Here is a 6583-nt window from a genome sequence, read left to right as displayed (position 1 = left end):
ATATGGCACAAGAAAAAGACTTTTTTGGGAGGTCACTTTAGTGGGCAAGGGAAACAGCACTATCTGTGGTCCCTTCTTTCAGGATTAGGTAGGATTCAGAAGAAAGAGTTGAATTCCCTTTCTGGTTCTGAGCATCTAATTAATGCCAAACGTTTCTATTAGAGGAATACAAAAAGAATGCTTCTTTCTCCTATTCATTTCATTTTCCTAATGCAAAGGGGGAAAACTGAGTTCATTCATTCTTAAGAGTCTCTAGGTGAAAAATCAGTGAACTATTTGGAAGAATCAGTGTCCCCTTTTATATTTATTCACCTTTATAATATTAAATACAATATACTACCAGCCAAAACAGAATAGATACATTAGATGATTCTTGTCTCACAGAAATATTGCTGAAAACATATAGCAAGATAGAGCGGTACACGTGTTTACAAGTGCAAGGAATGTTTTCTATAATTAAAAAAAACCCTCCCCCTTAGACACAAACTTCTTGAAGGATGGCTTTTATGTGATCCAGATATTTGCTAGTGTGGCTGGTGGAATCTTTCCTTCAGCTAAAAAAACTTGAATCCCATCTATAAGAGTAATGCCTTTTCCACAAAACCTGGTATTTATAGCAGCTGCAGGAAAGAAATACACCTCGCTGAATGATCCAAAGCTCTCTAACAAATGTAGCTTTAGTTGAATGAAATTATACTCTTTTTCTTCCCTTCGAAGATTAGAGCAGTATAAAATGAAGTCCATGAAAAAAGTAATAAAAAATAAAATAAAATGAAGTCCATGCACACTATTATTGACAGCAGAGAAAGAAGAATGAAAGTCATTTGAGATTTCATCCTGGGTCACGCTGCAACCTGGAAATCCACCCTTCCCTTTTTTTTAAATAAATTAATTTTTATTGGTGTTTAATTTACCAACATACAGAAAAACACCCAGTGCTCATCCCGTGAAGTGTCCCCCTCAGTGCCCGTCACCCATTCCCCCCCATCCCCCACCCTCCTCCCCTTCCACCACCCCTAGTTCATTTCCCAGAGTTAGGAGTCTTTATGTTCTGTCACCCTTCCCTTTAAAAAAAAAAACTCTGAATGCAGCTCCTAACAGTTACATGCTACTGATAACTCCACAATTTGGTTTAAAGTTAGAAGGCATCTTCTTCAGTATTTCTACCTGAGCATAAAAGAAACAACATGCAAACCAGGGAACAATTTTACTTACATTGTCTCAAAATAAGTTGATTACTAGTATCTAAAAATGTAAATTTAACCTAAAATCATTTAGCCAACTGTTGATTTTTTAATGTACTGATTATTCTGATAGATAAAGCTTATCTATGAGAAACAGCAACTATCTCTTGTCTTATTTCTTCTCTTTTATTATAAATGTGTCTTTTTGTTGTTGTTCTGGAGTGCTTTCTTTGAAAGCAGAATCTCTATATCTAACATTAATTACAATTCGCTTTTGCAGTAAAAATATATAACTTAAACAAGCTGATAAGAACATGCAGTCATGTTAGTAAAGGTCCTGAGACATTATAGTTCTTATTTTTTAATCATAGCTCATTTTGAAAATAACAGAAACCTAACCATTTTAATAATTTAGTAGATAAAAAATCACCTCCAAAAAATATAACAAAGAGTAGATAAAAAAAAAAAACATTCTGCACATTCTGCAAGTAACTCTACTTAATACAGAGTTGGTAAAATTACAAATGTTCATGGGGTTATTTTGTTCAATATCAATTGAGTGAAACAAATCAGGAAAAATCTCTCCATGTCAAACTTACATTTCTCCCCATTCAAAGTTACTTCCCCCTCCCACATCAAGAAGCCAACTGCATAATTATTTTTGTTTGTGCAAATACTAAGGAAATGACATACAAGGATGGTCCAGGTTCATGATATCCATACCACCATTAGATCTGACAGGTTACCCAGAACCGGGTGTGAAGAGACCAATTCTAGATTATTAATAGTAAAAAGCACAGATAAGATCTTATTTATAATTTAAAAAAGAGCCTACCGTTTCAGTTTCTTTCCATTTTCTCCAGAAATCCCCAAAGAATTCAAGCGAAAGCCATTCCAACAAGGATGCTACTGATATATGCATCAATTCCAGCTCCCTGTTCTGAGAAAAACTATTCGAGTCCTATTTACTACCAAAAAATAAAAAATAAAAAGGAAATAAAGACAAAAATAAATGAAAGAAAGAAAGAGAAAAGAAAAGAAAAAAGGAAGGAAGGAGGGAGGTAGGGACAGAGGGAGGAAAGAATAAAAAAAAATTTTTTTAAAGCCAAAAAAAATGAAGATAAAAGGAAAAAAAATAAAATTTTTAGCATTCCACCATCATGTTGGAAAACACGGTAGTGAAATCAGAGTGAAATACACAAGCCTCTGTGAACACTGAACATTTCCGTTTTCCAGGGGGTAGCTTGAGCTAGCAAGCTCACTGGTGCTTGATCTCTCTTGATCTCTCTCTGGTTAATGATGCAGAACTATGCTATGGGCTGTACATAAAGCCTGCTAAGCTTCACACTTAGCAAATAAACTCTTGTTTCTATTTATAGGGCCACCGTGCATTTTCTTCCAATCTTGTGGTTGCACTCAGCTTTGAGTTTGTGACAATACATGGCCTATTTGTTTATGGAGCTTTTTGCAGCAGCTATGTGCCCTCTGGTTCCTTTCATAGATAGTGGACCACTGCAATCGTTACTGTGATCCTTTATCTCAGGCCCTCAGTTGTTGTGTTCAGATACCAAAGTGGGAACTCCTAACTTAAGGTTGCCCCATAGGTAGCTCCCAATAGAAGAGTTCAAAATGGCCATGATCTCTGCCTAGCACATTCTTAGATGTGCAGACCTTTAAACCCCTAGGATTAAAATAAATGTTAAATTCATTAAGAAAAACTTTAAGATACCTAACTCACCTCTTACTTCCTGTTCACCCATTCCCCCCAGAGTCCTGGGCCAGGAAGTGCAAGTAAACCTCCATTTCCTCTCAGCGGTTACGGATAATTCGGTGAAAAGGGCCTCATTTCCTGGAGCCCAAACCCTTAACCACAGCCTGTTGAAGATGGTGTTGCAAGGAGTCTCAGAGCCTCAGGGTCCAGCACCACACTGTATTAGACACCTAACATATCACCAGCAGCAGCACCCCTGAGAGATGAAGAGAGGGCAACTGAAGGCAATGTCCAAGACTTGAGTAGTATTTTAGATTAGACCAAGGGAAGTTTGCACACTGACCATGGGACAAAGAAACATATCAGTGCAGGTCCAGCCTCATGCCAGGACATACCTTCACAGTAAATTATAGAAAGCATCTACAGGATGCTTTGCCTCAAAATACTTCCTTCACTAATGCCTGAAACACAAGTCCTTTGGTGGCAAGCATTTCCTTCTTCCTGAGTCTTGACTTTCAAATCCTGACACTCTTAGGAATATACTTAGTTGAAAACCTTGTTGTGAATGAATTTATTAGAATTGAAAAGATGAGAGTAGATGGTGGGAGCAGGATATAAAAGAAAAATGAAAAGATTCCAGGACACAAAAACTGGTTTGCAAAGAGGAATCTTTAATGATTTTGCACTAAGCTAGTTATGGTGAGAATAGTTTTGAGCAAGTGGAGAAAATATGAGGGAAAGGGGTAAATTAATCTAAATTTGTATTAAGTCAGATATAGTGACAACGGACAACAATTCATTGCTCCTACTGTATCTTTTTATTCTGTACTTCACAGTCTGGAAGAATATGGCATTAATGCTTTGTTTATTTGAAGAAAACTTTCCTACTTGTTTTTTGCCATATCTAGAGGTTATTGTGATGTTCTCTCCCTTCATGCAGACTTAGCTTCATTCAGCAAACACCTACTGAATACCTACTAAATACAGACCAGTAGACCAAACACAGATGAAGAAGAGAGAATAAGGGAAAAAGAGTAGGAGAGAGCTGAGGGTAAACAAAAGGGTGCCACGTCCCAGCAACACTTTAGAAAGTAGTTAAGCAGATAAGACATCATGTAATTGCCTCAAACATAAGGAAACATACATGTCATAAGGGTCTAAAAATGTCATATATACTGCCATAAGATTTTACAGAGGAAGTCAGAGATCCCAGGGGGGCTGGGATAACGAATGGAATTGCAGGATGCAAGTCAGGCAAATCTTCCAGAAGAATGAGAGTTTGGGCTAAGCTTATTAAGAATGATAGGATTCAGGACTCCTCGGTGGCTCAGTGATTGAGCATCTGCCTTTGGCTTGGGGCATGGGCCCAGAGTCTTAGGATTGAGTCTCACATTGGGCTCCCCTTGAGAAACTTGTTTCTCCCTCTGCCTATTTCTCTGCCTCTCTCTGTGTGTCTCTCATGAGTAAATAAACACAATCTTTTTTAAAATGATAGGATTTCAATAAGTAAAAAACAGAAAAATATTTTTTTCAGATTTCTAAAATCTATGAATTTTGCTACATTTTATAGTCGCACCTTTTATTATCCTCCAGTTCTTCTTGTTGGCTTCCACCAAATAAGCTTTGGGCATGGACATATCAGTCTCCAAGTTTCAGCTGGCTGTCCCTAGTAGAACTCTTAGGCACCAATCCTCATGTATTTTGAAATAAAATACCGACCATAAAGTTCAGGGTCCACTTCTGGGTTCTCTATTCTGTTCCATTGATCTATGTGTCTGTTTTTGTGCCAGTACCACACTGTCTTAATGACCACAGCTTTGTAGTACAACCAGAAATCTGGCATTGTTATGCCCCCAGCTATGGTTTTCTTTTTTAAAATTCCCCTGGCTATTTGGGGTCTTTTCTGATTCCACACAAATCTTAAAATAATTTGTTCTAACTCTCTGAAGAAAGTCCATGGTATTTTGATAGTGATTGCATTAAACGTGTCAATTGCCCTGGGTAACATTGACGTTTTCACAATATTAATTCTGCCAATCCATGAGCATGGAATATTTTTGCATCTCTTTGTGTCTTCCTCAATTTCTTTCAGAAGTGTTCTATGGTCAACTAATATTCGATAAAGGAGGAAAGACTATCCATTGGAAGAAACACAGTCAATTCAATAAATGGTGCTGGGAAAATTGGACACCCACATGCAGAAGAATGAAACAAGACCACTCTCTTTCACCATACACAAAGATAAGCTCAAAATGGATGAAAGATCTAAATGTGAGACAAGATTCCATCAAAATCCTAGAGGAGAACACCGGCAACACCCTTTTTGAAATCATCCACAGTAAATTCTTGCAAGATACATCCATGAAGGCAAAAGAAACAAAAGCAAAAATGAACTATTGGGACTTCATCAAGATAAGAAGCTTTTGCACAGCAAAGGATACAGTCAACAAAACTAAAAGACAACCTACAGAATCAGAGAAGATATTTGCAAATGACGAATCAGATAAAGGTCTAGTTTCCAAGATCTATAAAGAACTTATTAAACTCAACACCAAAGAAACAAACAATCCAATCATGAAATGGGCAAAAGACATGAAGAGAAATATCACAGAGGAAGACATAGACATGGCCAATAAGCACATGAGAAAATGCTCCGCATCACTTGCCATCGGGGAAATACAAATCCAAACCACAATGAGATACCACCTCACACCAGTGAGAATGGGGAAAATTAACCAGGCAGGAAACCACAAATGTTGGAGAGGATGCGGAGAAAAGGGAACCCTCTTACACTGTTGGTGGGAATGGGAACTGGTGCAGCCACTCTGGAAAACTGTGTGGAGGTTCCTCAAAGCTTTAAAAATAGACCTGCCCTAGGACCCAGCACTTGCACTGCTGGGGATTTACCCCAAAGATTCAGATGCAATGAAAGCCTGGGACACCTGTACCCCGATGTTTCTAGCAGCAATGTCCACAATAGCCAAACTGTGGAAGGAGCCTTGGTGTCCATCAAAAGATGAATGGATAAAGAAGACGTGGTTTATGTATACAATGGAATATTATTCAGCCTTTAGAAACGACAAATACCCACCATTTGCTTCAACGTGGATGGAACTGGAGGGTATTATGCTGAGTGAAGTAAGTCAATCGGAGAAGGACAAACAGTGTATGTTCTCATTCATTTGGGGAATACAAATAATAGTGAAAGGGAAGGCAGAAGAAGTGTGTGGGAAATATCAAAAAGGAAGACAGAACATAAAGACTCCTACTCTGGGAAACGAACTAGGGGTGGTGGAAGGGGAGGAGGGCGGGGGGTTGGGGTTAATGGGTGACGGGCACTGAATGGGGCACTGGACGGGATGAGCACTGGGTGTTACTCTGTATGTTGGCAAATTGAACACCAATAAAAAATAAATTTATTATAAAAAATAAAAATAAAAAAATAAAATAAAATACCAAGTAATAAAATTTCCTGACCTAGACTGTACTTATCATTCCTAATTAGATCAAGGTACTTTAGCCTGTTTAGAATCAAAGTAATACCCCTATTGGAATATTGTTAAATTCCACTCCAAACTGGTCAAATAAGAATACTATGTCAAAGGTGATTGGAATATGAATGATGATTTAGTCTAAACTTTCATTTTAAAGGTGAAGAAGGTCATAGAAATAACCCGATTCATGTGTC

This window comes from Vulpes lagopus, chromosome X (genome assembly GCF_018345385.1).
Source record: "Vulpes lagopus strain Blue_001 chromosome X, ASM1834538v1, whole genome shotgun sequence".
NCBI lineage: Eukaryota > Metazoa > Chordata > Mammalia > Carnivora > Canidae > Vulpes > Vulpes lagopus.
Note: the sequence above shows the minus strand (reverse complement) of the source record.